Source organism: Canis lupus, chromosome 19 (genome assembly GCF_048164855.1).
Source record: "Canis lupus baileyi chromosome 19, mCanLup2.hap1, whole genome shotgun sequence".
Classification (NCBI taxonomy): domain Eukaryota; kingdom Metazoa; phylum Chordata; class Mammalia; order Carnivora; family Canidae; genus Canis; species Canis lupus.
Window position 1 is genome coordinate 3,171,887 of NC_132856.1, and position 16,490 is coordinate 3,188,376.

At 55.0% G+C, this 16,490-nt stretch overlaps 1 long non-coding RNA gene across 1 annotated transcript; it reads right to left on the reverse strand.

Annotated features, from left to right (window-relative positions):
- Window positions 1-1,499: 1,499 nt before the first annotated feature.
- LOC140609701 (uncharacterized) lies at window positions 1,500-11,330 on the reverse strand. The gene is made up of 2 exons (XR_012011449.1): window positions 10,398-11,330; window positions 1,500-2,303 (listed from the first exon to the last, which is right to left on the reverse strand). It is a non-coding gene; the product is annotated as an uncharacterized lncRNA (long non-coding RNA).
- Window positions 11,331-16,490: the final 5,160 nt, after the last annotated feature.

Below are 16,490 nucleotides of genomic sequence, written 5' to 3' on the forward strand. Positions count from 1 at the left end.
CCAGGGTTCCAGCTCAGGCAGCAGGGGGTAGGGAGGGGAGGCAACCCAATCCCTGACTCCTCCCTGCCCGGCCTGCCACGCCTCTCCCCACCAGGACCACCACCTCTGTGTTTCCAACAAATCCAGACTCTTCCTCCATTCCTTCAGCACAAGCCCTGTGCCCTGCCTCATAAGCACAGGGACCGGGGCCTTGCCCTTACGGGCCTCCGATAGGCAACTTGAACCCCTGACCTGTATTCTAGTCAGTGCCTTGTCCCAAGGGAGGCTGGCGGCTGCAGGGCCAGGCTGGGAGGGGCGAGGGCCTGACACGCAGCCTGGGAAACCAGGCAAGCCTTCCTGGGGAGCAGGCACTTACCCAGGGGCTAGAGGACACTCTTACCTGGTAACGGTTGGGGTCAGGCATCCCCAAAATGGAATCCCACTGTCCGTGTGGGCCAAGCCATAGCAAATGCTATAGAAGTAAGCTAGAACCTCTGTGCATATCTGCAGGGTGTGAGAAGAGGATGTTAGAACTTCTATTTTGAACGTATGCTTCTTAAAAAATATATATATATATTTTTTTTTTTTTTAATTTTTATTTATTTATGATAGTCACAGAGAGAGAGAGAGAGAGAGAGGGGCAGAGACACAGGCAGAGGGAGAAGCAGGCTCCATGCACCGGAAGCCCGACGTGGGATTCGATCCCGGGTCTCCAGGACCGCGCCCTGGGCCAAAGGCAGGCGCCAAACCGCTGCGCCACCCAGGGATCCCCTATATATATATTTATAATCTGCTTTTCACTACATCCTCTAAAGGTGATACGTCACCTTCACGTGGCCCTGCAAGGCCCAAGTGTTGTTTGGGAGGGGAGAGGCAGGAGGCATGGCCTGCGAGGCAGAGGGCCTGCACTCACAGCCTCGTTCTCCTTCAGCACACTGCCACGGCTGGATTGTGGATTTGTGGGTTACAGTCTCTGCTTTTAATTAAACTAACCCTAACAAAATGACCAAGTAGCTTAAGAAGTTCCCTGTGAAGGAACTGCAAACTGAATTTAATGCAAGCCTAAGCTCAGGACAAAAAAAAAAAAAAAGGTAAGGCTGGCACTTTCCTTCTCCCCTGGAAGGAATGCTGGTGAGCACATCGTCACCTAACCATCTCTGACGAGGAGCCAAACGCAAAAATCACCAACTCAACAGAGAAGTCTATTCATAGTGTGGGTTTACACCTGCGACGGCGAACGCCGGCCTGACCTGGAAGACATCCCCGGGAGGATAACAGGTGTCAGGACTTTAAGTCCCTTTAAGTACTTTAAGTCCCATTTATAATAAAATAATAATAGTTGTAGTAGTAGGAATGAGAATAATATATGTTAACATATGCACAAAGCCAGGAGGGATGGACACCAGCCCAGGCTCCCCCCCGCAGGGGAGGGTCGCTACTGTCAACACCATGCCTCTCTGCTGATTGGAATCATTACAGTGAGCACATACGACAATTTTAATAAGAAGCACAAGAAAGAATTGTTAAGCACCTGATTTTTTAATGCTTCATTTGCAAACAATTTTAGATTTACCCAAGAATCACAAAGATGAAATAGAGGTCCCGAACCTCCTCCCTGCAGCTCCTCCCACCATGAGTGAGGGCACCACTAACCACAGTGGATTTATCAGGACTACAACACGCACATCGGTCAATAGCACTAACTAAAGTTCAGACTTTCCCAGCTTCCCCACTAACATCCAGTCCAGACTCTATAACACACGTGGTCATCCTGTCTTCCAGTGTCCCTGGTCTGGGACAGCTCTTCTGGCCTGCCTTGTCTTTCACGACCTTGATCCTTCAGAAGCACACCGCCCAGTGACTCTGCAGGATGTCTGTGGCTTTCTCACGATCACTCCGGAGCTGTGGGTTTGGAGGGAGAAGACCACAGAGGTGGACACCCCTCTCATCACATCACATCAGGGGGTACCTGCTACCCATATGGCTGATGTTGCAGGTGATGTTGACCTTGAGCGCTGGTGGAGGTGGTAACTGCCAGGATCCTCCACTGTCCAGCGGTAGGTGGTTCTCCAGCAGTGAGAAGTTTCACAGAGGGGGGAGGGATCCGGAGCGGGGAGAGCAATAGGGTGGGCAGGTCACCGGTGACCTTGACTGTGGGCTTGGACCTTCTCTCAGAGGGAAAAGGAGTCTGAGCCGTGCTGGGCAGAGATACAGCAGGGTCAGCTCTGACGGTGCCTGTGTGCAGAGCAGGCCTGGAGGCCAGGGGAGATGCAGGGGGCAGTGGGGGCGGCCAGAGAAGCGATGTGCAGGAGACAGGGGTGGCGCTAGGGAGAAGAGGAGAAAAGTGAAGAGCCAGGGAGGAGTAAGACGAGGAGCCTCAGGGAGTGGTGCTTCTCTTGCCGGAATGAGCAGAAAGTCTCAGAAGTTGCTCTCCTGGAGCCATCACCTGCCCTCCCCACCCACCCACTGCCTACAAGTGCCCGGTGGGCTCCCCCATGTTGTGGGCCTGGCAATCCCCATGCGGGGATTCAGGGAAGTAAGGACCTGGCCCCAGTGATGCAGGCGGTCAGGGCGGGCCGGGCCTGGGGTCGTGGGGGAGCCTTCTCCTCCACCGCAGCCACCTGAGGTGGACAGGCTACCCTCCCCCTCACCCCAGGGCCTCAGGCCCTTGGGCGTCCCCGCCACTTCAAAACCAGCCCAGAGAAGTCTGCTGGCCCCAGTGTGGAGCGGATGCGGGCAGCACGTTCCGTCTGAGTTATCATTTGTTGTGTGAACAAACTGCTCCAAACTTAGTAGCATAAAGCAGTGATCATTTGATTCCACTCTCAGAGTCTAGGGGGTCAGGAAGTGTGCCAGAGCCCAGCGGGGGGCGGGGGGGGCTGCTTCTGCTACAGGAGTCAGAGACCACAGCTGGGAAGATTGAAGGCTAATGGTGACTCAAACTACTGGGGGCTGGAATCATCTGGAGTCTGCCTCAGCCTTGAGCCTGGCACCTGGGCTGAGGCGACTTGAAGGCTAGGCTGTGGACCAGGGGGCAGGCACCGGTGGCCCCCCACAGCGTGGTAGCAGGCTCCCAGGGGGAGCATCCTGAGGGGTAGCAGTCCAAGAATCCAGGTGGAATCTTCAGACCTGTCCTTCCACTCACCATGTTCTACAGATGGTAAGGGAGTCCTAAGGCCAGCCTGGACTCAAGGTCAAGGGCACGGGGACAGCAGCGGGGCCAAGAGCTTGTGGGATGGGGGGTTAGGGGGGTGTTATGGGACTACCTTTGGAAAGGAGACCAGCCCCTACGTCTTTCAGCCCCCGTGTCTGCGTGAGCCTGGGCTCCCAGGGTCACCGTCCCCATCCTGCCACCACGGCACAGTGTCAGCCCAATCCATTCCACCCTCAGTTTCCACACTCAACACCCCCTTCCTCAAAGCAACTTGAAGGCCAGAGCTTGCTCCTGGCTGGGTTTCTGCGTTTGACTGGGGCCGCACAAAATCCCCCACCCTCAGCCGGCGAATTTGTGTCAGACAGCCCTGCATTCGGGTGTCACTCCCACCCCTGACCTGCCTCACCACCTTGACTAAATGGATTCTTCTCTCCAGGTCTCAGACACTCTGGTCCCAGGCCCTGGGGCTGGGCAGTGGTCAGGGCCTCCTTGCACTTTGCACACCCACCCTAGTCTGGTTCACACAGTCTCCTCCGTCTGTGCACCTCCTTGAGCCTCCCTGTCCTGCAGCTGGAACCAGGGGGCTGCCGGGCAGACCCAGCACCGAGGGAAGTTTACAGCCTACCCCACCCCGGAGCCCAAGCCTGCCTGTGACTGGGGCCTGCCTCGATGGTGTGCCTGACATCCCAGCTTCCCCAAGCTGCCCAGAGGCAGGGTGTCCATCCTGACCAGAGTCTGGAGGCTGGCGTGGATACTGCTGGCTCCTCATCCACCCATCCTGAGGCAAATACTCCTGCAGCAGGTGTCAGGGATGCTGGGAGCCCACATCCCGGGGCAGGAGACTGACCACAGATACAAGCAAACCAGCACACAAATGCCAGGCAACAACGAGCACAAGACCCTGGCAGGCAGTGAAGACAGGCACCACCGCAGGTCAGCAGTGGGAAGAGGACCCTGAAATGGAAAAGAGCACGCAGGGGCTTAATTAGAGGGGGCTCCGGCAGATGAAGTCTTAGTGCCTCCCGTACAGCGACCATTTGTTTCTCACAGCTCAGAAGGCTGGAAGTCCAAGGTCAGGGTGTCAGCAGACTCAGTGTCTGGTTCCTGGAGGATCCTCCTCTGGCTGTGTCTCAGGGGGCTCCCTGGGGTCCTTTTACAGAGCCTGGAATCCCATTCCTGAGGCTCCACCCTCCATGACAAAATCACCTCCCAAAGGCCCCTCCCCCAAATACCATCACACTGCCTGTTGGGGTTAAATGCATGAATTTCCACACAGAAAGAAAGAGGGGGAGGAGGCAACACTGGGCAGGGGGAGGCAGGCTGTGAAATAGTGGCTCAGAAGCCCACCCAGCCCTGCGGGAGCCTCCGCAGCCAGACAGTCCTCTAGAGCTGCCCGCGTTGGCAGGAGCCCCCACATCAATCACTTACAGGGAGGACGGTGGCCTGGGGGGGCAGGTGTCTGCACCTGAGGGCAAAAGGCTCTCATGCCCAAAGCTGCAGGCTGAGGAGCCTGCCACAACATCCCTCATGGGTGCTGTTTTAACCAGGAAAGCCTCTGTGATGGCTAATTTCATGTGTCAACTGGACTAGCCCATGCTAGACAGTTTTTGGTCAAATATCAGTGCAGATGTTGCTGTGAAGGTGTTTATTAGATGGGATTAACACTGAGGCCAATACGCTTTGAGTATAGTAGGTGCTCCTCCAGAATGGGGTGGGCCGCATCCAATCAGTCAAAGGTCTGAATTCTGTCGGCAGGCTGCCTTCGGACCAAGGCTTGCAACATCAACCCTTCCCGGACTCTCTGGCCTGCTGGCCGGCCCGAAAGATTCCAGACTTTGCCAACTCCCACAATCACATGAGCCAATTCTGTGAACTAAGGCTATCTCTAGCTCTCTCTTTGCACACACACATGCTCATGGTGGCAGGACAGCAAGAAGGGCCTGGATGGTGAGGAAAGTGTGAGCGATCACCAGGGCACAGCGGCACAGACCAGCTGCGTTTGGGAGGGAAGGGATGCTTCCTCTGGCCACCTGGTGGAGGACAGACTGTGGGGGCCCAGGGCCAGGCAAGGGGGCCGGTGACGAGGTGGTCACTGCCATCCAGGGGGATAGCACTAGGGGGATAGTGGTGGAGCGAGTGGGCATGGCCACTCTAAATGAGTCTGGAGGCAGAATCGAAGGCCCCCCAAGTGGCCTGGCTCTGTGCTTGGAGGGGCTGAGAGGGCTCAAGAGGGAATGAGGATGTGGTCAGGGCCCCGTTCCAGACCCCATACATATCCAGGATGTTTGGTTTCAGCCTGTGTCTCACAGCAGGCTCCAGGAGGGCAGGGGATGGGGCATTTACCAATCCTGAGTATTACTGCGCCCATGGGGCTGGAGACATCTTTGTGAAGTGAGTGGATGAGCAGCCTCTGTCTCCACCTGCACACTAGTGCCAGCAGGGCTGGTGTCCGGGCGTGGCTCAGGGCTCGGTGTGGCCACCTGCCCAGCCCAGGCCTCGGGGAGCCCTGCCTGCTTGGAAGGCTGTGCCGGGCCCCAAGAGCACAGCTCTCCCTCACAGTGCTCACACGAGTTGAGGAGATAAGGCACAAAATAATTAGTGAGCAGAGTGTATAATTAAGTGCTAAATTGTGTGTTTCAGACGCTCTGAACTGTGGGAGTGCTAGGTGGAGGGAGTCGTGCCAGGCTGGAGTGGCTGGGGGAGGCGGCTTGTGGAAGAGGGGTGGCCACACAGGAGCAGGGGGATGTGCAGACAGGCCCTCACCCCTCCAAGAGCAGTGGGGACTGGGGCAACAGGGTCCCAGGGTTCTGCTGGGTGAGCCCATAAAATGGGCTGCCAGGATACCCAACAAGACAGTCTGTGTACAGATGCCAGCCCAGGGCTGGGGCACCGGGAATGTCCACAGACAAACAGTCAAGCTACCACACAGACAGTCGGATGGTCAGACAGTGAGACACACGGGCAGACAGATAAGCAAGACATATCCAAATAGACAAACAACTGAATTCAAGTCTCCCCACTCCTGGTCCGGAGCAGGTCCTACCCCCCTCATCCGGGCTTGAGAGGCAGGAAGTCTGGGGCTGCTGGTGGCACAGGGCCTGCCCGAGTGTCGAGGGACCCTGAGTGGCAGGATGCCCTTGCTGATGCCTTCAGAAGCCATGAGCTCTGGACAGCAGCTCTCCAGGGCTGGCTGCACATCTTGGAGGGCCAGGGGCCAGGAGTCCAGAGTCTTTCAAAAGGGCCCAAGCAAACAATAGTCACAACTGGGGCAGAGACAGGCCCGGCCCAGAAGGAAGAGGGGGAGGCAGGGACAGTGAGGGTCACCTCCGCGGGCCGTCAGGCCAGGCACAGGAATAGGGCAGCGTGTGCCTAGCATGGCCAGAGCCCTGCAGCAGCAGGAGGCTCCCTCTTGGCAGCACTGTGTTTGCAGCCTGGCTTAGCGTGCCACCACCTGTTAAACAAATATTGTGACAAGCCCGCTCCATGCACTCAGGGACAGTGGTGACACTTGGCTGTCACCAGGGGTAGCCTGTAATGAGGGCACTGGATGCCACAGCAGAGCCTCTCCTTCCAACACAGAGGCAAAGCGCTCTTCCTGAACAAACACTGGGCTTGGCCGCAGCCAAAATGAGATGCACCACACACCCTGGAAGAGGCGCGCACTCAGGGTCATGGCCACGCGCGGGCACCAGCCTTCACACACGTAGGCAGGAAGGAGGCAGAATCCACATATCCGTATCTATATATCCACCCGGCAGATATTTATTGAGCACCTATTGTGTGGATCCCTACTGGGATACAGTAGGAAACAAAGCAACCAAAAGCCCCATCTTCATGGAATTTATATCCTAATCAGGGATGGTGACAATAAACAAAAATATAAAACACCTAGGGGCAAAAATGATCTAAGAAGAAAAACCACAAGGTAAATTTGGGAATAGAGTGTGACAGTGAGTGGTCAGGAGAGGCACCTGTTAAGACTGGGGTGGAGACTCAACAGAAGTGATGGAGCCAAGTGGGAATCGCAGGGAATAGCATCCAAGCTTTAGGAGTAGCACATGCAAAGGCCCTGGGGCAAGGCTGTGCTTAGCAAGTTCTGGGACTGACCTGTAAGAAATGCATATGACTGAAGCAGAGTGAGGGCTGAGGACAGGTAATTCCCGAGGCCCGAGAGGTACTGAGGCAGACTGTGTGGGCTTTCCCTCTGAGGAAGGTGGCAGCATGGATAGTGTGGATCTGGGTTCAGTCTTAACAAGATCTCCCTGGGTGCCACAGGGAGCCAGAGCAGAAGCAGGGAGGTGGTTTCGACAGTCCAGGAGGGAGGGAGTGGGGTGCTTCGGACCAGAGTGGTAGCAGGGGGCAGTGGGGACAGAGGTCAGGTTCTGTGAGTATTTGCAAGGCAGGGTGGCAGGATTTCCTCAGAGGCCAGATGCGGGCACGAGGGGAGCCCACTGCATCACAGGCTTCCCAAACAGTGCTGAACGGCCCCATTCATTCACCCATTCAAACTGCTACTTTCCTCTTATTTTTGGCAGGGAGGGAGCAAGGGAGAGGACAAAGATGTTCACCGCAGCATTAATTATAGCAGGAAATTTGGTTATAAGATATTGGTCTTACTGATGGGATAAGAAATAAACTAGCTCAGCCCTACAACTGAGGACTGCGCAGCCCTGAAGTTCAGGTCTTTGGAGGGTTTCCAATCCACCCAGCCTGGCCATGCGGCCCTGAGGCCCTGAGACGAAACAGAAGCCCCCCCCGGCGGTGACACGAGTCCCCTGGAGCACCCCCCATTATTTAGATGGCGGCAGGTGCCCGCCGAGTAGCACCACCTGCCCAGTCCTAAAGGGAAGGGTGCAGCATGGTGGGGGTGCAGAGGGGAGGAGTGGGTGCCTGGCCACCAGGCTGCAGCACCTGAGAGGCTTTGACCATCTCTCTAGCTGACGATGTGACTTGGTCCTGAGGCCTCTGGCAGCCACTAAAGGACAGAGACATCGCCCCCTGGCAGCCCCGTGCAAGGAGACTGGTGGGGAAGGGGGCCCTGGCCTGAGCCAGGGCAGGAGGAGACTCGTCTGTGGCACACTCCCCCAAGGGGACAGCGTTCCCTGTGCCTGGCCCCTCAGGCCCCCAGCAGAGCCCTATCCTGCCCTTTCCTGCTGAACCTGCCCCTGCCCCTCCCTTCACTCAGCCCTGTTCCCGGCCTCACTGTGTGCCCACAGGCGAGTCCCCTGCCCTCTCTGGGCCTCTGGGAAAGGCCGGGACCGCAGGGTCTATGAGCCCAAGGACGCACAACCTTGCGCCAGCCACTCCTTAATGCACACTTCTCGCAGAGCCCAGCGACACTGGGTCAGGACAGGCCTGTACCTTTGGGAAAGCCATGTCTTTGATGGCGGGGCAAGTGAGTGGCCAATTTCAGCATCTTTACCCAAAGCCGCCAGATGGACCTCAGTTGCTGGGGAAGGCTGGACAGGCTGCTAACCCGGCCAGCTGCCACACTGGCACTCGGGGGCTCTCCACTAACGGGCTCCCTGCGGAAGAACAGCCACCATCCGCAGCCAACCCGTCCATTCATCTCCATTCATTCATTCACTGAGAACCTACAATGTGGATTAGGGTGCTGAACTCCGTTCTGGGGACTCTGGGGTGCGCGAGATAAAGCACTGCACAGATGGTGCTCACACACCGCTGGGGGAGACGCACAATGGTGCACAGGAAGAGCTCCAGTGCAATGTGTGGCAGGAAGAGAGTTAAGCAGGTGCAAAACCATGTTGGATGGTGGGGGGGGGGGTTGCCTCCCTGAGGAGGTGACATTTAAGCTGAGCCCTGAATGCCCAGATGGAGCCACAGTGTCAGGGGACAGGACTCTAGGCAGAGGGAACTCCAGTTGTCAAGGCCAAAGAACCCACTCCAAGCGAGGGGCTTTCCCAGGGCCAGCAAGGAGGCCGTGTAGCTGAACCGAGTGGGCGTGAAAAGGAGCAGGAGGAGAGGAGGTCACAGATGGCAGCAGGTCTGCAGCAGGTAGGAAGAATCTGGACTTTCTGCCGAATGCACTGGGAGTCATGGAGGGTAGATGAGGACAGAAACATCCCCAGTGTGGCTGTGAGTCGTTCCTCTGCTGTGGTGCCACCCACCCATGGACAGCCCTTGCCTCCAACCCCTTCCACGCCCACTGGCCCACACTGTTCCCTACAAGAAGGTATGGTCGTGCCCATTTAACAGATCAGGAAACTGAGGCTCGGGATGCTGGTTACTGAACCAAAGTGATAAGGATCAGAACTTGATATTAGCAGGGACTCAGAGTCCAGCCACTCCAGCTGAATCCAGCCCAGAGAGGTAACTGCGTTTTTCTTGCAGTTTTGTTTTGTTTTGTTTTGTTTTTTAAGATTTTATTTATTTAATCATTAGACACACAGAGAAGCAGAGACACAGGCAGCGGGAGAAGCAGGCTCGATCCCAGGACTCGATCCCAGGACCCTGGGATCACAACCTGAGCCAGAAGCAGACGCTCAACCACTGAGCCGACCCAGGAGCCCTCCCTGCAATTTTTAAAATTTGAATCACTTGCTAACATCGAAGAATTAGAAAATCTCACGTAAAATATATCTTGGCTTTCCAGTGTCTCTTGAGCAGTCAGTCTACAGCAGCACTGCCCCCAGCCTTGCATGAGGTTGACTGTGCCTGCCCCATCAGACGGGGGAGGGGAGACACTCCTGTTTGGCACAGACCCCCTTTCCCAGCTGTATCACACTTGGTCTCAATATGTCTCCCCAGCCCTGCAGCATCTCAAGTTGACACCCTAGTGGCCTCTGGTTGGGCCCACTGGCTCAGCTGATGAGGGGTGAACACACTGGAAATTCTCTAAGGGAATCACCACCACCACCAGCATCACCAGCTCCCCCTTCCCCTGCACTCCCTGATTCTAGGACTAGCACCTTATTTTCCTGCCCCAGGACCAGAGACACCCAACCCCAGCTTGCAAGAAATGGATTCAGAAGCCCTCACAGCCAGAGACCATGGATGGGACTATCCCTCAAAAGGAAACTGAGGCCCGGCAGGGCTGAGGGTCATTCGGTCAATCATTCTCAGTGGTCCCTCTGGAAATACAGGGTAAAGAAGTGTATCCTTCAGAGAGTCCTTGGCTCGGAGGCCCAGCCCTGCCTCTGTTCAACTGTGAGACGTGGGCAGCAAGCCTCAGTCTCCCCATCTGTTCACTGAGGGCTTCGTTGTGATGCTCTCCGAGGCCTCCCCTATCTCATGCACCCATTACCTGAGGAGAGAAGCAGCTTGCCTCTCTGGAATCAAACTCGGCCACTTCTGCTTGTTTCCGTGACCTTGGGCAGGTGGCTTGACCTCTCTAAGGCTCAGTTTCTTCATCCATAAAATGGAGCTGTAATTTATGGAGTTATTGGGAGATCCCATCAGATGATTAACACACAATAAGTGCTCGGCAAATATGAGCTGCCCTGCGTGCCCCTCTGCAGGGCTTAGCCCAGGGTCATGGCCACCTGGCCAGAGTCCCAGACTGGCATGGAGGCCAGCTTCCAGAGAAGGCCAGGCCCCGCACTACCCCAGCAGATGTCCAGATGTCTGAGCAGAGGAGTCCCAGACTGAGATCACCCTTCATTCCTCTGCACCCTCGTCAACACTGAAGAGGTCCAGTGGGGAACCAGACGCTCTTGGTCTTTGCAGGGGGCTGCTCCTGGTACTCCGCTTGAGGGGGGGAGAAGGATGAAACGGGGGCGGCACAGAAGCATCCAGGTGGGAGGCGGGGCTCCTCCGGAGCCGGTGGGCAGGAGAGAGCTTTGAGGAAGACGTGTTAGGAATGAGGGGGCGGGCGGCAGCGGGGCAGGCATGGGGGGCGGGGGGCACCGCGAGCGCGAGCGCGGACCGGGCGGCAGGCAGTCCCCGCGCCCAGGTGCTCCGAGGGACCCGGCAGCCCCAAGCCCAGGCGAAGCCAAGCGTCGCGGCTCTATTTGAAGGTGACAGGAGCCCCTAGAGTCGAGGCCCGCGGTGGTGCGCCTGCACAGTGAGGCCAGCGGCAGGCTCAGGTCCTACCCGCGGCTCCCGGCGAGGACGTGAAGCCAGAGGGAGCCCCCAACCCGCGGGGCAGGGGGGGGCGGGGCCCCGAGCGGGGTCCGGAGGAGGCGTGGGGCTCCCAGCCAGGCCGCAGGGCGCACCCTGGAGGGGCCTGCGCCGCAGCCCCGGCCCGCCCCGCCCCGCCCCGCCCCTCCTGCCCCCGGCCCGCCCCGGCCCGCCGCCCCGCCCCGCCGCCCCCCGCCGCCCAGCGCCTCGTGCCCGGTGCCGCACCGCCCCCTGCTGCCCGCGCCGAGCACCGCGCCAAGGCTGCGCCGCTCCCGGCGGCGCGGGGCTGTGGGACCTGGGCTGCAGGACCCACCTGGGGGCGCGGGGAGGCAGCGCGGGAAGGAGGCTCACCTCAACGCCAGCCCGGCTGCCTTCCCTCGACCTTCGGAGCCGCGAGCCCTGGGTGTCCCTTCGCGGTGACACGCGGCCCAGGTCAGCGGGGCTGCAGGCAGCCCTGACCACGCAGGCCAGCCGGCTGCACAGCAATCCACCTCACTTTCCTCACCTGGAAAGCGATGCCCATCATTCCCCCACCTGGTTTAAAAGCTCACCTCTCAAACCGTTAAATCTCAGCAGTTTGAATCCAGCTAAATTCACCAACAACGTCTAGATCGTTTTAGCTTAAATCCGCCTTATTCATGCATCTCCTTTCAGCTCCGGGATGAAGCAGAAGTGACATTGAACCGTAGGGTCTCCTAACTAAAGAGGATGGTTTTCCCGAAGCAAGGCCCTCCAAAAGCTAAGTTTGTAGCTCCATTAAAGATGTACAAGGACCTTACCTTGGAAGTCAAAAGATAAGTGACACACCAGGAAAAATCTCCGCAATTCCTATCACGAGTCTAATACAGGAGTCAGCAAACGTTTTGTGTAGAAACTCTGTCGAAACTACTCGACTTTGAGGTTGCAGCATGCAAGCAACCATTGACAATGAGTGGGGCTGTGCTCCAGCAGAATTGCATTCACAAGAAATAAGACGGTGGGCCTGAGGTAGCCTATGGGCTGTAGTGCGGCCTAATTTAACCAATATACAAAAAGCTCCTAGAAATCAAGAAAAGACAACCCAATGAAAAGTGTGCAAAGAACATGAATAGACAGTTTAAAGAAAACTCGAAAGGCCCCTCAACATATGGCAAATGCCCAACTTCACACATATAAAAGAAATGGAAGTTTCATTTTTCATCCCTTACCCAAATGGCACTTCAACGGAAATGGTGCCAAGACAGACACCCTGTTGGTGATGCCATGAGAAACAGGTCCATTCGGTGTTGCTGATGAGAGTGCAAAGTGGACACCCCCTTGAGGGGAAGCTGTGTGTTCTCCCATCACGGTTACCCTCTGACCCAGCAGCCCCACTGCTGAGCACGACCCTGCAGGCAGACCCAGGTCCCCTACAATGCCATATTGCCAAGTTACACCCAGTGAGCCATTGCTGCTGTGTTTGGAAACAACACACTCAGGAGCCAGTTACAGAAAGCCTGCACTGGGTGCACAGAGGAATATCACACAGCTGTTAACGGCAGGGAGGAGGCTCCAAGCCTGATATGGAAAGATCTGCACGCTGGCAGACATCAAGGGGAAAAAAGCAAAGTGCAGAACTGTGTTTTAAAGTAAGGTTTTTGTGTAGGAACAGGGTATGGGACTAAGAGCCTATTTGTATGTGTTCGTATTTGTGTAAAGAAACACTGAAAGGGCCCCTAAGAAACCAGTACAAGTGCTCTGTCAGGGGAATGAGTGGTCAGGAGCAGGGAGGAGAGAGAGAATTCACGGTATAGATCATTGACGTTTTTAAACCCCATAAGAATACATTTTGTCATCAGGAACTTAAAATTCTTAAATCAACGACTATGGCTTTGATGAGAAGTGAGGGAAAGAAGCCAGAAGAGTATATATAGATCGCTACAGTTTGTATAGGAAAATGCATGTTTCCTTATGTCTGAGTATCTGGAAGGACGACCCCTCCCCTCAAAAAGTGCTGGCAGAGATGGCCTCTGGGAGGACAGGGCCAGGGGTGGAAGGGAGACTCACCTGTCATTGTTGATCCTTTTGGGTGGTTGTATTTTTTAACTTTTTTTTCCCACCATATACATGATTTGAAGTTTTCAAATCAAAAGAAAAAGAGATGAAAAAGAAGGCAGATGAGAGCCCATGGGCCGCTAAAATAATACAGCGGCTCCCCAGGCACCGTGTTTGCCATGAGCCACATTCCGTTCCTTTCACGCACCTAGCAAGTGCCCAGGAAACTGAGGCCCAGAGAGGGGAGCGCTGTGCCCTGCATCATGCACAGGTGGGCACATTGCCCATCGAGTCTCTGGAAGACCCATGGGCGCCTGAAGCTGGAAAACAGGGATGTGGTCCCTCAGTGCTCAACACTGAAACTCCCTCTGTAAAATCCTCTCAACTTGCTACCCAGCCTTTGCTTGAATACCTCCCCACACCGGAAGTTCACTACTTTAGAGACAGGGCATTCCATCCATGGCCAGGTGGTTCAGTTAAAAATGCCTTGCTCAGCAGGAGTGTCTCCTTGTCCCTCGCTCTGCCCTCTGAGCCACCTGATTCCTCTGCCAAGGAGTGCCACACGGGCACACAAAGATCAGGGCACCTGGGGCTGTTCTTCAGGCTGAGCAGTCCTGGCTCCCAAGGTTCCCCTTGTTGGGTAATGTAGGTCAGTCCCTTTCCCTCTGTGAAGCAATGTCCATAACACATCCCCTTCTACATGATTGCAGTGGCCTCCACAGGACCAGTGTCCACATGCAGAGAGCCCCCGGCCAGTGTCTCCTGACTCCTCTTTATTCTGTGCTTTAGCCATATTAACCTTTGATCTTGCCCAAATCAGCCAAGACTGGGCATACCTCAGGGCCTTTGCACTTACTGTTGGCTGTATCTGGAAAGCTCTTGTTATGTCTGCATCATCCCAACCTCAATTTCCGAGTAGGACTGTGACCTCCTTGGACAGGCCTTCATTGAGTAGTCTAGCTAACATAGCTCCTGTCCATTCTCTTTCCCATCTTCCTTTTTCACTCTGGAATCATCTTGCTTATTCATTGCTTTGTTTGTAATAGAACATGAGCCCAGTGGACAAGGCCCTTATCTACTGCATTCCCTGCTGGATCCCAGTGCCTAGAACAGTGCCTGGTATATAACAGATGTTTGACACATGAATGAAAGGATGAATGCTGAGGCCTCTCTAGCTCACAGGGACAAGCCAGGAGGGGTTGTGGGCCCACAGGGCTGGAGGTCTAAGTGCCCGTCTCTGGAGTCTGCCCTGAGCAGCCCCCACCCAGGCACCATCATCAGTCTCTGCCCTTTAGCCCCTCTGCTCTCTCATCCACGGCACAGGGCAGAGGGGAGGCCAAGAGGCCACCCTCCCAGAGAAATATCAGGGCTCTAAATTCAATTTAAAACAGTTTAATTGCCTAATTGCTCTGCTCTTCGGTGCAGTTTGTTAACAGAAGCGATTCTGCAGCAGCCAGGCCAGCCTAGCAGAAAATTGGCATTTCAGCCAGAGGGAATTAAAGAGGCAGAGCACTGAACTGCCACTGATCCCAGCCACCCCGAGGCCCCTGCACCACCATCCCCAGCCCTACATGAGGTGTCAGCCACATGCAGGGCTTGGACAAGGGACGGGAGCGCCAGAGCTGAGCCTCTGTACGTGCAGACACGCACGCAGGCCTGAGCAGTGTCTGTGTGTTAGGAAGAGCAGGTGCTCTTGCCAGCATGTTTGGATCTCTCTGCTGTGTGCTTACCTAAGCATGGCTGTGCTTTCTCTTTCTTTATGTTTAAGCCGTGCTTTTAAATAGGAAACACATGCAAATGGTGTTTTAATTCAAGGTGTAAGTGGGTTTGCAGCAACAAGAGCCTCCTTTCCCCCCACCTTGAGCCCAGACCACCAGTTCTTTTCCCAGGCTCAGACTGTTATGCTTCCTGTGGGTCCTTCTAGAGCTATTCTGTTTATATATGCATAAGACTGTTTTTATACAGATGATTACATACCGTAAACATGGCCCCGCTTTTCTCCCTCATTGGCTGTATTTTGGAGACTGTTTCTTATCAGAGCTTATCGAGAGCTTCCTCATATTTGTCATAGTGAATGACTGCCCTGGATGACTTTTGTAAATCCCCTATTGCTGGACATCAAGGTTGTTTCACCCCTATGCTTTATAAGCAACAGTGCTATCTCAGTGCATATACACACCTTGTTTTAGCACATAGGAGGGTACATGGGCTTAGAACTCATATTCCCTTTCCAAACCAGTTGGCTTTTCCCACCACAAAGCCACACTGTCACCCTACAAGAATTGGAAGAGTGTCCCAATCCTATGGACTCAGAAACAACCTCAGTTATGCCCAGACTCTGGTGCATATGGATTCTGACTTCTGGTTCACCCAAATGGGTTCAAAGCATTCAGACCATTCTGCAAGCTGCTCCTTTTTTTCTTCATTCAACAATCAATGACACTCATCTTCCTATGTAAGTAAACAGCTCTGCTTTTTGTTTTGAGGGCTGAATAGCATGCCATTGTGCTCTCCTACTACATCGGATTTAACCACTCCCTTATTGGAATCCAGATTGTTGCCAACTTTTTGTTATTACAAGCTGCACTGCAGGAAAATTCCTTGAAGCTAAGTCCTGGCACACATCCTTTATGCTATCCTTAGGGCAGCTTCCCAGAAATGGAATTTCTAGGTCAGAGGGTGTATACTTTGGGGTGGGGGTGGGGGGCGGACCATGCATTTTAAAACCATTTGAAATGTATTTGTGCGTGTGTGTCTCTGCTGTGTGTTAGTGGGCTCCTGCCGGTAGGTTCATGCAGGTACCCAAGCAAATCTGTTGTGTGGATTTGCATAAATGGGGGTCTAGGCCTACTCTGTGCTGCCCCCCTCTGCCTAATATTTGGGAAAGTATGGGAGTGACTGCTGCCTGTAGAGTGCCATTGGAGGGTCTGTAGACCTCACTCTGATTTCTGAGCTAAGCTAAGGCTCATCTTCTCTGGATCCTCCCAGTCACCAGGGTCAGAAGGCCAACCCAGGCCGGCTTTACATCATGGGTGAGAAGTCTGAATCACCAGGAAGCCCAGGTGGATGCAGGTGTTGAAAGAAGTTCATTCAGCATCAACATCTGTCTCTCTCTCTTTTTTTTAAGATTTTATTTATTCATGAGAGACAGAGAGAGGCAGAGACACAGGCAGAGGGAGAAGCAGGCTCCCACTGGGAAGCCTGATTCAGAATTCGATCCCAGGACCCTGGGATCACAACCAAAAGAAGACGCTCAACTGCTGAG